The sequence below is a fragment of the Trachemys scripta genome, chromosome 5 (genome assembly GCF_013100865.1).
Source record: "Trachemys scripta elegans isolate TJP31775 chromosome 5, CAS_Tse_1.0, whole genome shotgun sequence".
Classification (NCBI taxonomy): Eukaryota; Metazoa; Chordata; order Testudines; family Emydidae; genus Trachemys; species Trachemys scripta.
In genome coordinates this window covers 82,826,778-82,843,742 of record NC_048302.1, presented here as the reverse complement: position 1 = coordinate 82,843,742, position 16,965 = coordinate 82,826,778, and positions in this window count along the sequence as shown.

The following is a 16,965-nucleotide window of genomic DNA, read 5'->3' as shown; positions in this document are numbered from 1 at the left end:
TTGCAACAAAAACTGAACACTTCATCCACTTTTCCAGAATATATAAGCCAGTGTCCTTGTATATTTTCTCCATTTTTCAATTTTCTTACAGTTTTCTTTTGTAAAACCTTCTTCTGTTGTGACTTAGAAAAATCTTATATCTTTAACTTGCAATGGTCTGTGTTTCATTATGGTTATTTTTGTTTTGTCATCTATGAATTTGGGCCATGTTGAAGGATCACTGACGTAAAAATGGATACTAGAATTAGCTGAATGTCTTCTCAGTTGTGGCTTTTCTTTACCATTTGATGCAATATAGCAGCATAACTTTCAGGCAACATATCTTGATTCTTATTTTTTTAATGCACTTATAAGCTTTTTTCTTGATCAGTTTCCTGGACTGATTCTATATTTAAAGACATGCCAGGAGTCAAAAACCTCTTAAGCGCACCTTTATGTCTCTTAATCTGCTTCTCTCTTTCTCTATTTCCCTTCCTTTTTGCTGCACCTGATGTAAATTTTCTAAAATCTCCTGACATCTTGTGGAACAGGGCCTGGCTGTGCAAACATGTAGAGGGCAAAAATGGGAGTGAAGTAAAACTCTCTTGTTTACTCTTTCTCATCATAACACAATGACAAGAGGACATTCAACTAAATTGAAAGGCAAAACATATACTAAATTGAAAGGCAACTTTTTAGGCTCCCTCTGGGGCAAAGCTGTGCAGCCCTTGGCCTCCCAGGGCCTTGGAGCACTGCAGTGCCTCCCATAAATAAAAATCCTTATTGAGTTTGTAAGTCTTTACAATCAAAGAGCATTCATATGCACTGTGCACCTAATTTTAAACAGCAACACAACATGCAACACATACTTGCAAGTATCAAGAAGAAAGGCAAAAGCTCACCCCCAGTAGGGAATATATCATCTCTAAGGAACAGATTTTGCATGGGGGCAGAGGGGAGGTTTGCCAACCAGTCATGGGTAGGGAATATACCATCTCAGTAGGGAACACAGTGTATGTGTCTAAGCAGTTCAGTGTATCCTCTCATTCTTTATACTTTACATCTGCAGTAGCATTTTGAGTGTGCAACAGGCCATATAAATGCCAAATATCCTATAATTGTACTACATTTAGTCTGCTCTACATCAATCAAAATAACTTTGAAACTATGGACTGGATCGGGGGCCCCTTGCAACTGCAGGGTTCATATGGTGTGTTGCTATGGCACTGCCCAAAGAAAACAAAATCCTTTCAGACAACTTGTATGCCTCTTGAAAGACACAGAGACATCTTTCTGTTGAATTTGATTTGACAGTACATTTGCAGAAGATTGCAAATGCTAAGATGTTTGACGGCTCCCTCCTCAGGTTTCCAACATGAGAGCATGATTCACTACCAAATGGCCCACTGAAATTGAATCTTAAAGCTTCCTCCAGGTACTAGACTAAGTGTCTCATAACATTGTGGGGATATAGTCAGTTGCTCATTCTGACTGTGAAATTATACAGTGTTGTATTATTAGCCTTCAATTTGTCGCTGGGAAGTAACTTGAACCTCATCAGATTATGAGTTGTTTGGCATATATATGAGTATCCTTTTCATAGACTTTCTGAAGCGTTGCTGTAATTACTGATTTGTGTAGAGATTTTTTTCCCCCTCAACACCATATGTTGCACAGTACATGGAGGATGTGTTCATAACTTGTTTTCACAGCAGACTAGGTCCTGAATCTTACTCAAGGACTTGTTGCTGGCATTTTCTTCAAAAGACAAGAGGTACACTTTAACAAATGGGCTTCATACTGACATGTGGATAGATGCAGCTCAAACAGAGGTGAGAAAATGACCCGTTTCCATATGAATTTGTAAACTGCTTCTGGGGCAAAATTTCAGATTTATTATTATTTTATTACTTATTATTTATATTACCCAGTAGCCCTAGTCATGGAACAGGCCCCCACTGTGCTAGGTTCTGTACAAACACAGAACAAAAAGACAGTCCCTGCCCAAGGACCTTACAGTCTAAGTCAAGAGATAACAGATGGGTATAGATAGATGTGGGAGTACAAGGAAACAATGAGACAATATTGTTAAGTGTGATAGACTGGTCTCTGCACACCAACAACCTAACCATTGTCATGTTTTTTTGTATGTATCATGGCAGAGGAGAGAGTTGAGGAGAGCGTTGAAGGTGGATAATGAGGTAGCTTTCTGGATGTTTATAGGGAGTGCCACCCAAGAGTGTGAGGCCAAACTTGAAGGGCCTTGTTTGAAAATGTAACAAGTGAGCAGTGGCATAGGTTCTGACTTTTATTTTTCCCCAGGTGTGCTCCACCACTATTCTGCCCCGAGGCCCTGCCCCCACTCCGACCTTTTCCCCCAAAGCCCCGCTTGTGCTCCGCCTTTTCCTGCCCCCGCTCCAACCCCTTCCCCGAGGCCCTTGCTGCTTCACCCTCCCCCCAAACAGCTGATCGGTGCTGAGCACCCACTATTTTTTTCCTGTGGGTGCTCACCCACAGAGTCAGCGCCAATGAGCAGTAGAGGCATTTGTGTCAGCAAACCAGGTTTTTGCCATGAAAATGGTATAATGGCCCCCAAAGAAAGAAAAATATGTTTACAAATTTTCCTGGGGTGAAATGTTTTGATTTTGACAGTAAAAGAAACCTTCAAGTGGTGAAAACAATAACTCCTGTGACTCCTGTTTCAAGGGAAAACAAACAAACAAAAAAAGGTTCCCCCCCCCCGATGAAACTACAAAACAATGGACTTGTCAGAGAACCATCAGGATTGTCAGAGGGATTGGACGTTTCTATGGATTATAGAACACCCAGAGTTATAAAAGTCAATGCTAGGAAAAAGAGTAAACATGAGTAAAATCTCCTGTTTCAGGGCATAAACCTATGCTAACTATTAGAGGTTGGGGTGAGACCTTCATAGAGGGCAGATTACCCCACATTTGCCTGTTGCGCAATTTATTCAACATTCCTCTGAAGCTTGTGATGCTGGCTACTGTCAGAGACAGTATACTGGACCAGATGGGTCTTAGATCTGACCCAGTGTGGCAATTCCCATGATCCCTTCTGCTTTTCTCACTCTATCACCATTGCTTGGCAGAAATCATAGAATCATAGAATATCAGGGTTGGAAGGGACCTCAAGAGGTCATCTAGTCCAACCCCCTGCTCAAAGCAGGACCAATTCCCAACTAAATCATCCCAGCCAGGGCTTTGTCAAGCTGGGCCTTAAAAACCTCCAAGGAAGGAGACTCCACCACCTCCCTAGGTAACGCATTCCAGTGCTTCACCACCCTCTTAGTGAAATAGTGTTTCCTAATATCCAACCTGGACCTCCCGCACTGCAACTTGAGACCATTGCTCCTTGTTCTGTCATCTGCCACCACTGAGAACAGCCGAGCTCCATCCTCTTTGGACCCCCTCTTCAGGTAGTTGAAGGCTGCTATCAAATCCCCCCTCATTCTTCTCTTCTGGAGACTAAACAATCCCAGTTCCCTCAGCCTCTCCTCATAAGTCATGTGCTCCAGACCCCTAATCATTTTTGTTGCCCTCCGCTGGACTCTTTCCAATTTTTCCACATCCTTCTTGTAGTGTGGGGCCCAAAACTGGACACAGTATTCCAGATGAGGCCTCACCAATGTCGAATAAAGGGGAACGATCACATTCCTCGATCTGCTGGCAATGCCCCTACTTATACAGCCCAAAATGCCATTAGCCTTTTTGGCAACAAGAGCACACTGTTGACTCATATCCAGCTTCTCGTCCACTGTGACCCCTGGGTCCTTTTCTGCAGAACTGCTACCTAGCCATTCGGTCCCTAGTCTGTAGCAGTGCCTGGGATTCTTCTGTCCTAAGTGCAGGACTCTGCGCTTGTCCTTGTTGAACATCATCAGGTTTTTTTTGGCCCAATCTTCTAATTTGTCTAGGTCCCTCTATATCCGATCCCTACCCTCTAGTGTATCTGCCATGCCTCCTAGTTTAGTGTCATCTGCAAACTTGCTGAGGGTGCAGTCCACACCATCCTCCAGATCATTAATAAAGATATTAAACAAAACCGGCCCCAGGACCGACCCTTGGGGCACTCCACTTGAAACCGGCTGCCAACTAGATATGGAGCCATTGATCACTACCCATTGAGCCTGAAGATCTAGCCAGCTTTCTATCCACCTTACAGTCCATTCATCCAGCTCATACTTCTTTAACTTGGCGGCAAGAATACTGTGGGAGACTGTATCAAAAGCTTTGCTAAAGTCAAGGAATAACACATCCACTGCTTTCCCCTCATCCACAGAGCCAGTTATCTCATCATAGAAGGCAATTAGGTTAGTCAGGCATGACTTCCCCTTGGTGAATCCATGCTGACAGTTCCTGATCACTTTCCTCTCCTATAAGTGTTTCAAAATTGATTCCTTGAGGACCTGCTCCATGATTTTTCCAGGGACTGAGGTGAGGCTGACTGGCCTGTAGTTCCCTGGATCCTCCTTCTTCCCTTTTTTAAAGATGGGCACTACATTAGCTTTTTTCCAGTCATCTGGGACCTCCCCCGATCGCCAGGAGTTTTCAAAGATAATGGCTAATGGCTCTGCAATCTCATCCGCCAACTCCTTTAGCACCCTCGGATGCAGCGCATCCAGCCCCATGGACTTGTGCATGTCCAGTTTTTCTAAATAGTCCCGAACCACTTCTTTATCCACAGAGGGCTGGTCACCTTCTCCCCATATTGTGCTGCCCAGTGCAGCAGTCTGGGAGCTGACCTTTTTCGTGAAGACAGAGGCAAAAAAAGCATTGAGTACATTAGCTTTTTCCACATCCTTGGTCACTAGGTTGCCTCCCTCATTCAGTAAGGGGCCCACACTTTCCTTGACTTTCTTCTTGTTGCTAACATACCTGAAGAAACCCTTCTTGTTACTTTTAACATCTCTTGCTAGCTGCAACTCCAAATGTGATTTGGTCTTCCTGATTTCACTCCTGCATGCCTGAGCAATATTTTTATACTCCTCCCTGGTCATTTGTCCAATCTTCCACTTCTTGTAAGCTTCTTTTTTGCGTTTAAGATCAGCAAGGATTTCACTGTTTAGCCAAGCTGGTCGCCTGCCATATTTACTATTCTTTCTACACATCGGGATGGTTTGTTCCTGCAACCGCAATAAGGATTCTTTAAAATACAGCCAGCTCTCCTGGACCCCTTTGCCCTTCATGTTATTCTCCCAGGGTATCCTGCCCATCTGTTCCCTGAGGGAGTCAAAGTCTGCTTTTCTGAAGTCCAGGGTCCGTATTCTGCTGCTCTCCTTTCTTCCTTGTGTCAGGATCCTGAACTCGACCATCTCATGGTCACTGCCTCCCAGGTTCCCATCCACTTTTGCTTCCCCTACTAATTCTTCCCTGTTTGTGAGCAGCAGGTCAAGAAAAGCTCTGCCCCTAGTTGGTTCCTCCAGCACTTGCACCAGGAAATTGTCCCCTACACTCCTAGAATTCTATTTGTTTGGTCTGTTTTTTCCCCCCGAGTTTGATTTTCTTTAGAAAAACATTCAGTGTCTGTGTAGAGGGAGGAAAAAAGTCCATTAAAGTGAGACTTGGTATAAAACCTGCGTGTGCACTTTAGGGATGAAGATAAAAACTTCAGGGGAAGTGATATTGATATGATTGTTATTTATACAGTGGTAATTTTCTGTGCTTAGAAATTTTTTTTTCCAGTTTTCTGAAATACACTAAAACCTCAACTATTCTCTGCTGAAAAACAAACAAACAACCATTAAATATGGATGGACTGAATACACTTCAGTTATTTAGTGCTGTTGACGTTTTATTCCCCTTTGGGCATGTCATACTGACATATGATAGACACAATATGAAAAGAATCAGTTGACTCTGAACTTGTACAGTACTACTGAACACGGGTGCTATGGAAGCATGTGGGGAGCTCCTGCAATTTGCTACTAGGGATGTGACCCCTTCTTAAAGTTTTATTGGGCCTTTGTACAATACCTGAAATGTACCTTTTTGACCAAAGTTAAAAAAATTGGTTAAAAATTCCCCCTACCCAACCACGTGTTGGGATGGGTGAGACAACTGGGTGGCCTGTTCTCCCTCCAATAGCAAATCTCTTTCAAGAGACACCTGGATAGTCCACACCCACTCCATCATTGAGCCTATTCTTGAGCGGAATACCAGATATATTTCTTATTTCCTGCAGCATTTGGCAGTTTTGTCAGAGAATGCCAGTCATAAAGCCTAGTTCTGCTATTCTGCCTAATATCTACTTTGCAGCCAGCCTGCTCCATTTCAGTGAAAATTTGTAATCCCGTTGATGGAATTGCTGATCATATTGCTTTAAAACTTAGTGCCATGGTGGGTCTTCTCTAAAACCTATGGGACTCCACCTGCATTCTGCTTCTCTCTGAGTAAAGCCATTCTTGCATCCCAAGTACAGCCATGCAGATAAAAGTAATTCTGTTTTGCAAAGGATTTCAGTGTTTTGAAATTTAGCTTTCTTCTGATTTGGAATGAAAACCAACTATTTAAAAATATTCCATAAAAGGGAAAGCCCTGGGCTCCCTGGCTCTGGAGAAATCTGCCTGGGAAGTTAGGAGTATGGGAGCTTGGGCTTCCAGGTTCTCGGCTCCTCATCAGCCTGCCCAGCGGGCTGCCAAGGAGCTGAGTGGGCAAGCTGGCAGGAAACCTGCTTGCTTTCTGCCAGCTATAATTGAAACAAACTGTCTCTGTGGAACATCTGGATTTCAACAAATCGACACTCTCTGGCAGCAACAAATTCCATCAGAAAATTTATGGCTACCTCTAATTCCAGAGTGGACAGTCACAACCTGTGTCTCCCGTTAGTAATAGCTAAATCCTGTCTATAGGTGTAGACTTCAACAAGCAAGAAAAGAAACAAACCTAGAGACCCCCATATAGGATCAGATCCATGGTCTGTCTAGTTCAATATTGTGTCTCTGACAGTGGCCAGCACCCACTTCTTCAGAGGAAGGTTCAGAAACCCTGCGGTGGCAGTTATGGAATAACCTGCTCATCAGGATAGTTTCTTCTTCCCCCCCCCTTTCTAGAGGTTGGTTTATGTCCTAAGCATAAGGGTCCATGTGTTTTTTGTTTTTATTTTAGTTACTTTGTTTTTAGTTCATGCTATTGTAACTCTGGATGTTCTTACTATCCATATAAATGTCTAATCCTTTTTTGAATCCTACTAAGCTCTTGGTTTCAAGGAAATCTTTTGATAATGAATTCCACATCGTAAATGTGCATTGTGTGGAAAAGCATACACAATAAATAAAACAACATGGGCCCAGATTCCCACAACGTACTTCCCTCCCACCCCACTGCACAAGAGCTAAGGACCCTCAGATGTTCTGCTAGGGGAAATGTAGGGGCTGCTCTCTGCATCCCTGGTGGTGTGATCTACTGTAACATCGATGGAGAGCAGGTGGGATAGAACGTCTCTCTCACTCCTGCAGGGTTGGCCAGGCACAGGGAAAGGAGATTGCTGCACAATTCAAAGGGAGCGTACGTTCTACACACTCCTCCTGTGTTTTATGGTTCTGAGGGAGGTATTGTACCGCACTGAGATACTGGGCTTTCCAGAGGTCCCCCAGATGTTATGGCTCTGCATTGCCCCAATGCTGAAAAGGTAATTGACATAATTTACTGTCATGTAGATGCAGGTCTAGTGAGTAGTGGTATAATCAACTGAGAAAATTGTGCGGTACAAAGGGAGTGCCTGATTGATAGCAATCTTCTTATTTGATGTTAGTAGTATCTTGGCTCATTATTCCTTCTTGGAAGTGACACCCTTTTGTGTTTCCCCAAAGCTCTCTGTCCCATCTCTTAGCAGGGACTGCTTTGTGTGTTGCAGTCCATAATTCATTAATGGTTTCCTGTAGCATTGTTCTTCCAGTGTATTATTTCCAGGCCATTTTCTTCATGTCTGAGCTCATTAATTCTTGGCTTCCATTCCTTGAGGAGTGTGCTTGAATAGAGAGCCTATAGTTCCTCCTTACAGTGATTATCTAGCAAATTTCCTGATGCTACTGATGTGCGGGCAATGATACTTTATCTATCCAAGTAGAGCCATCCATCACAGAACTGTCCCAGAAAGTTTCAGGCCTGAGATCACAGCTTTGGCCAATTCAAATTAGCTGAAATAGGCCTCTTGCTTGATTTTTTGTTTGTTTTTTAAAGGCAATAGTCTGGAATTCTTGCTGGTGAGCCAGTTATTTACTGGAGAGAGAGTATGTGTGGGTACCCCCAGATATTGTCTTGTGCATACTTGGGTCAGCCTATCTGTATTCTAGTGCCTGCTAAACTTTAGAATAATCTCACCCAAAATCAGCTGCACATTCAGCCTGCCAGTTAGTTCCTTTAGGATATTTTTCAGAAGCAACTCACCCATACCCTAATATATAAACAAATGACTTTCATTTCCCTAGCAAAGATGTTATGCATAGGAGGATCTCAGATTATGAACTGAAAAACATAATTACACAATAGTCATATGCCTAGAGATCCAGAGTGAAGAAAAAGGAAAAGTTTACGTGTAAAGAGTTTGGAGCAAAGTTTAACTTTTCACCGATAATACTTTTTTTGGCTTTATTGCCTTTTTATTTATTATAGCAGATTTATCATCTGCTAGATAATTTTGCATTCAGAGCTTTTCTAGTGTTCAATTTATCAAGGAGACTGGCACTGTATTCTCTTGTATTTTATCCCAAGTATCATCAGGGTAGAAGAGACAAGTTCTCTCTCCTGGACTGACTTAACCACTAAATCATAATTCATAACTCTGCTCGCTTTTTTCCTGAATTTTTCTTGCTCCTTCTTTCAGATCAATTATTTTTGAACACTGAGGCAGCATACACTAGAAGTGATTAGAGTGGGGAACCTGAATTCTATTCCTGACTTTTTATATGATCTCAGCTAAGTTACTTAACTTTGCTATGCCTTTGTTTGTTCCCCATCTATAAAGTAGAGTTAACATCTACATCTTAAAAATATTTTGAGAACCCTCTTTTTCTCATACAAGTTACCTTCAAGAGGCTGCTGGTGCAAGTTGAAGAATAGTAATGGAAGGGCCCAGATGGCGAGAAAGGAGTCTACCAGTTTCCCAGGTGGGCAAACAACTTCAACCCCAGTTTGATGAATTTTGCAATTTGGGCTGAGGTTCATGAATGTATCAAACTTTGAATGCAAAGCTCAGTATAAATGGATTTGAGATGGATTGTGAATATCCCTCATAGCTCTGAGTTGATCCTAATGCTGGTCTGATTTTTTTTTTTTTTTTAAACTTTTGCTACTTTACCTGTCATTTTAAAAGGGGTCACTTCCTTTTTCTGTTCACAATAAAATCTCTATTTTTAGTGCCAAATAAGAGTTAAAACCTTTCAGAATTTATCATTTCCCCTTCATATTCTTTTAGTATTATAACAATTTAATTGAATTAACTTATTAGTTTTCTGCATATCCATTTAGATGTTGTCGTATTCAAGGACTGGAACAAGAGTTGTATCAAAAATGCTCACCCAATTCAGCTTTGTCACATGACTCCTCTTCAGTATAGAGGTGGGAGAATCAGAGGAACTGAGAGTGAGGATGAATGACTAATTGGTTGAGCTATACTTGTAATTGCATTTGTGTGCCTGAGCAAAAACAAGTCTGGGAATTAGGGACTCCAAGTGTTCTTGGGAAAGCAAAGACAGCTGACTCAGCAAAAATAGAAGGCTTTTTAACATGTTAGTTCAGTCATTAACAAATTGGAGAAATGTAGATATAAAAGATTGTTTTAATCCTGCTAAACATTTGCCTTGGCTGATCTCCTGTGTTTCATGCCGAAGTCAAACATGAACAAAAACAGCATTATATACTGACACAGGAGAGAAGGGAGTTACTTCGCAAGTGGAGAACCAGTGTTGACAGGGCCAATTCAATCAGGGTGGATGTAGTCCACTCCCAATAATAGATGAGGAGGTATCAATTCCAGGGGAGGAAAAGCTGCTTCTGTAATGAGCCAGCCACTCCCAGTCCCTATTCAAACCCAGATTAATGGTGTTGAATTTGCAAATGAATTTTAGTTCTGCTGTTTCTCTTTGAAGTCTGTTTCTGAAGTTTTTTTGTTCAATGATAGTGACTTTTAAATCTGTAATAGAATGACCAGGGAGGTTGAAGTGTTCACTTACTGGCTTGTATATGTTACCATTCCTGATGTCCGATTTGTGTCCATTTATTCTTTTGCAGAGGGACTGTCCGGTTTGGCCAACGTACATGGCAGAGGGGCATTGCTGGCACATGGTGGCATATATAACATTAGTGGATATGCCCTTGATGGTGTGGCTGATGTGGTTGGGTCCTCTGATGGTGTCGCCAGAGTAGATATGGGACAGAGTAGGCAACAAGGTTTGCTACAGGGATTGGTTCCTGGGTTGGTGTTTCTGTGGTGTGGTGTGTAGTTGCTGGTGAGTATTTGCTTCAGGTTGGGGGGTTGTCTGTAAGCGAGGACTGGCCTGCCTCCCAAGGTCTGTGAGAGTGAGGGATCATTTTCCAGGATAGGTTGTAGATTGTGGATAATGCGCTGGAGAGGTTTTAGCTGGGGGCTGTATGTGATGGCCAGTGGTGTTCTGTTATTGTCTTTGTTGGGCCTGTCCTGTAGTAGGTGATTTCTGGGTACCCGTTGTGCTCTGTCAATCTGTTTCCTCACTTCCCCAGGTGGGTATTATAGTTTTAAGAATGCTTGATAAAGATCTTGTAGGTGTTTGTCTCTGTTGGAGGGGTTGGAGCAAATTCGGTTGTATCTTAGGGCTTGGCTGTAGACAATGGATCATGTGATGTGTCTTGGATGGAAGCTGGAGGCATGTAGGTACATATAGCGGTCAGTAGGTTTCTGGTATAGGGTGGTGTTTATGTGACCATCACTTATTTGTACTGTAGTGGATCTCCAGGAAGTGGATCTCTTGTGTGGACTGGTCCAGGCTGAGGTTGATGGTGGGTTGGAAATTGTTGAAGTCCAGGTGGAATTCTTCAAGGGCCTCCTTTCCATGGGTCCATATGATGAAGATGTCATCAATGTAGCACAAATAGAGGAGGGGCACTAGAGGACGAGAGCTGAGGAAGCATTGTTCTAAGTCAACCATAAAAATGTTGGCATACTGTGGTGCCATGCGGGTACCCATAGCAGTGCCACTGACTTGAAGGTATAAGTTGTCCCCAAATCTGAAGTGGTTGTGGGTAAGGACAAAGTCACAAAGCTCAGCCACCAGGCGTGCTGTGGCCTCATCAGGGATACTGTTCCTGACAGCTTGTAGTCTATCCTCATGTGGAATATTGGTGTAAAGTGCTTCTACATCCATGGTGGCCAGGATGGTGTTTTCAGGAAGAACGCCAATGCATTGTAGTTTCCTCAGGAAGTCGGTGGTGTCTCAAAGATAGCTGTGCTGGTAGCATAGAGTCTGAGGAGAGAGTCCAAATAGCCAGATAATCCTGCTGTAAAAGTGCCAATGCCTGAGATGATGGGGAGTTCAGGGTTTCCGGGTTTATGGATCTTGGGTAGCAGATAGAATACCCCTGGTCGGGGTTTTGGGGGTGTGTCCATGTAGATTTGTTCCCGTACTGTAGCTGGGAATTTCTTGAGCAGATGGTGTAGTTTCTTTTGGTATTCCTCAGTGGGATCAGAGGATAGTGGCCTGTAGAATGTGGTCTTGGAGAGTTGCCTGGCAGCCTCCTGTTCATAGTCCGACCTGTTCATTATGACTATAGCACCTCCTTTGTCAGCCCCTTTGATGATAATGTCAGAGTTGTTCCTGAGGCTGTGGATGGCTGAGGTTATGGGACAAGTGATGTTGTTTGTCCACAATTTCAGCCTGTGCACGTCTGCGGAAGCACTCTATGTAGAGGTCCAGTCTGTCATTTTGACAATCAGGAGGAGTCCACGCAGCATTCTTCTTCTTGTAGTGTTGGTAGGAGGGTTCCTGTGGGTCAGTGCACTGTTCAATGGTGCGTTGAAAATATTCCTTGAGTCGGAGACGACGAAAGTAGGCTTCCAGATCACCGCAGAACTGTATCGTGTTCGTGGGGATGGTGGGACAGAAAGAGAGTCCCCAAGATAGGACAGACTCTTCTGCTGGGCTAAGTATGTGGTTGGAAAGATTGACAATGTTGTTAGATGAATTGAGGGTACCATTGTTATATCCCCCTGTGGCAGGTAGGAGTTTAGATAGCTTACTGTCCTTTTTCCTCTGTAGAGAAGTGAAGTGTGCATTGTAAATGGCTTGTCTCATTTTTGTAAAGTCCAGCCACGTGGAAGTTTGTGTGGAAGGTGAGTATTGTATGAGAGTCTCCAGTTTTGAGAGCTCATTCTCGATCTTCTCCTATCTGCTGTACAGGATGCTGATCAGGTGGTTCCTCAGTTTCTTTGAGAGTGTGTGGCAGTCTCTCACCATAGTCAGTGTAGTATGTTGATTGCAATGGATTTTTTACCTTCAGTCCATTTGGTATGATGTCCATCTGTTTGCATTTGGAGAGGAAGATGATGTCTGTCTGTATCTGTACAAGTTTTTTGTTGAGGTTGATGGATTTCCACTCCATAGGCTAAATTTAGTGCCTTGCATGGTGTCAAGTATCAGGGGATAGCTGTGTTAGTCTGTATCTACAGAAACAACAAGGAGTCTGGTGGCACCTTAAAGACTAACAGATTTATTTGGGCATAAGCTTTCGTGGGTAAAAACCTCACTTCTTCAAATGCATAGAGTGAAAGTTACAGATGCAGGCATTATATACTGACACATGGAGAGAAGGGAGTTACTTCTCAAGTGGAGAACCAGTGTTGACAGGGCCAATTCAATCAGGATGTAGTCCACTCCCAATAATAGATGAGGAGGTGTCAATTCCAGGAGAGGAAAAGCTGCTTCAGTAATGAGCCAGCCACTCCCAGTCCCTATTCAAGCCCAGATTAATGGTGTTAAATTTGCAAATGAATTTTAGTTCTGCTGTTTCTCTTTGAAATCTGTTTCTGAAGTTTTTTTGTTCAATGATAGTGACTTTTAAATCTGTAATAGAATGACCAGGGAGATTGAAGTGTTCACTTACTGGCTTTTGTATGTTACCATTCCTGATGTCCAATTTGTGTCCATTTATTCTTTTGCGGAGCGACTGTCCAGTTTGGCCAATGTACGTGGCAGAGGGGCATTGCTGGCACATGATGGCATATATAACATTAGTAGATGTGCAGGTGGACAGAGGACCTGAAGAAGAGCTCTGTATAAGCTTGAAAATTTGTCTCTTTCACCAACAGAATTTGGTTCGGTAAAAGGCATAACCTCACCCATCTTGTGTCTTTAATATCCTGGGACCAACGTGGCTACCGTGATGCTGAAAATTACCCTCTTAGGGCACCTTATAAAGATCCTACCTTGAGTCCATATTTAGGCACCTAAATATAAGTGAGGTGCTGAGCAACAACATCACCCACTGAAGTCAGTTGGAGCTGCAAGTGTTCAGCACCTTTGAAAATATTTAGGCGCTTAAATACATATTTATGGCCAGATTTTCAGCAGTCTGAACATCCACAGACCCTACTGACTTCAACTGGAGTTGGGGATGCTCCACATCTTTGAAAATCTGGCCAGGCCTTTATTTTTTAGATTTATGGTAACATTACAAAATTTCTGGTTAAGAGCTATGCTCTAGGAGTTACTTTAGGGAAGTTCTATGGCCTATGTTATATATTAGATTGGACTAGATGATCATATTGGTCCTGCCTGGGCTCGGAATCTAAGAAAATCTATAAGTGCCCACAATCTGCAAGTGCAGCTCCTATTGGTACCAGTGGGAGTTCTGTATACTGGCTGTGTTCCCTATTTCTGGCCTCCTATATTGTCATGTCCTATTGGCACAAGATGTGCAATGCAAAAAGGAAAGCATAAAGCTCTAAATAAAGTAGTGCAAAGGCTATGGAGCCTTTGCAATTTTACAAGAGTTTGTGTTAACCAATAAAATTTCTCTCTCTCCAAGCACCAAAAAAAAGTTACACTTTTTTATTTTACTTATTTTTATTTTTTTTAAGATCTCCAATTACCACCATTCCCAGAATGTAAAATGTTAAGCCTCTTGAATTCTAAGCTACACCTGTGATTACTTACCTCCTGTTGTGACACAAATTTCCCTGAGAAAAGAGATTAAAAAGTTAACCAAAATGTTGAGTAATACTAGATCACAAAGGTAAAACAGTATCAACCCCCTGATTTATTGACAGAGGACAGTGCTAGAATAATAATCAATGATCTTTAAAAGGTTATCTGAAGCAGTGTCATACAGATGTATTACTGTAGAATTACTCCTGGTTGAAATGCCATTTACAATCCCATAACATTTGAACCTGTAATAAGGTCCATAGTTCCATATTGGTACCCAAATCACCTCCCCACAGAACAGCAGAAAATTAATATGTTTACCACTTTCTGGTAAGATTTTGATTTATTAAAGTTTGATTTATTACTACTTGAAAGGTTTTAATATCTCATGTTAAATTCATTTAAATTTTACAACAGTTATGATATAAACAACAACCTACTTTCTGTAACTTATTTATCTTTAATTTTTATTTTTGATTAATAAAAACATTTAAAAGGTTGAGTCTGTACTTTAGATAACCTAAAATTCTATAAATACCTGAGAAACTTGTGATGGGTAATTGGCTAATTAATATCACTCAACCATTGTGTTTTTTATCCTGTATCAACCCTAATGTTCTCAGACCTTTCTCCAATTTAGTTTGAGGCTACTAGATCAATTTACTTGGCAGGCCCTGGAAATCATATAAATATATATTTATGGGAAAAAAATCCAACAACATTGTTCTGTTTTTTTTAAAAAGCAATCAATCATATTCAAGAGATTCACAACCAGGCCCTAACCTTGAAAACATTTATGCATGTGCTTATCTTTAATCGTATGAATAGTCTCCTTAAAATCCCACATAATTAACATAACCCCCCAATCATATAAATCACATATTTTACTGCACTGCTCAGTTGGGCTGATTTTCATCATTCTTCTTCTGTCTTTTAGCAATGTTATCTATTTACATCAAATGAGCTCTTCAAAGCAGGGACTTAACTTTTTATATGTCTGTCGTTCACTGTGGGCTCTATACAAATAAATAATGTCTATTCCTTTTTTACACTTCCACTGTTTTTATAAATGTGTGAGCTGATATTATTTGCTGCTTCACACTAACTCTTTTTTTAAATAGAATGGGTATCTCAATAGCTGGGCTGATTGAAAAGTTAAGAGTTATCTATTTAGTGTTGGGTCTCCAGGAGACATACATGCTGATGTTTTTTCCTGAATTTGAGTGAACATTGCTTTTTCTGGGTTTGGACCTTCCCCACTCATTGAAGCCATATTTGCTGCATGCTGTTTACCCTGTGAATTCAGATTTCATGCAAACAGACTTTTTAAAGTGCTTTGGGAAATATCTTTGCCCCTTGTGTGCATTATGGTTTAAGGAGCGTAATGGAGCCATAGGAATTGGAATACAATTGTCAGAGTTCACCAAGAGGCAAAGCTAAACAGACATATCATTCTTGCATCTTACTATGGATAGCCGCACTCAGGTTGTGTTAGAATCATTACAGAGGCTTAGCTGGGACGTTTGTGGCTTTTAATGCCATTTCATGGTTGTAAAATTTGTTGTACCACCAGCTAAAAGATTTGGGGTTTCTAATAGAATAAGTATTTGATTAATGAAACAACATGCATTGTACAGAAGAAATGATCATAAAAAGATGTTTTTTTAACAGCCTAAAGTACCTATTGCAGCTTGGAACCTTTTATCACCTTATAAATCACCCCTTGAGATGAATAGTTGAAGTTAGACAAGGCACACTTCCATTACTAGTGTATCCCCATTGGGATATTATACAGACTGGGCTGCAGCTGCTTCAAAGACGCTCTCCTCACCAACACGTTGTTACATCTTGCCTTCATTATGGCAAGGGAACAGTTTGTGTAATTGCAGTGGCTTTGCTTGTAATAATCCCTTCAATTCAACCACTGAGACCTGAGGGAGGTCCACCCTTTTTCCTTAATGTCACATTCCTTCAGCTGTGAAATAGTGACCATTCACACTGCTCCAGCATTCTAGAGAGTGTGTATGTTCAAAAAGAATGATCAACAAAGCCTCAAACTCATTCAACTAGGAGGAGAGGAAGAAATTTAGTCCTGTCCTCACTGACTTGAATATAGGGGGAAAATAAAGTTACTTGATTTTCATAAAGAGCTGAAAACGTCTCATAGATTTGAGGAGGAGCATAAGCAGGAAAATAAAAGACATGGCCCTAACAACAAACAGATGGCATTCCCTTTTTTGCGATTATGTACACTTTTGAAGTTTTACAGGAACCACATAAGCACTCATGCTTTCAATTATTTTCCTTACTACCAGAGGCAGACACAAAATTTATTTGTTCTTTATGACTGATTACTCTTCCATTCCAGCCGGCATGTCTGAGCTCTAAATTCACATCAGTGAAAGAAAGAGAAATAAACTTCAGCAACCTTTTGGCTTAGAAACCCAAGGAAATATTTGACTAAATTTAAATTGTTATTTTGTTAACTCTGTCCCCCGTCCCCTTTTTTTAAGGACTTGAGAGAAGTAGCTTCAATTAAACAAGGAGAAACAACTAAAACGTCTCTTTCCGAGCAGAGGAAACTCCTTATACAAAGAAAACTGAATAGCCATGGAATCTTGCTTTCCCTTCACCTTTTTTCTTTACGTTAGCCCTCCTTGCTTGGATATAAATGATCAGGAGGAGATAAATCCTTCCCCTTCTCCATAATAATTGCAAACCATTTATTTTCTCCCCTTGCTATTTTCCAGTAAGCATAGCCTTAGAAATAGAAGCTATAACCCCCCCTCCCCAAGGCTTCCAAAATTGGAACCAAACAGAATCTCAAAGCTCTCTCTCTCTCTCTCTCG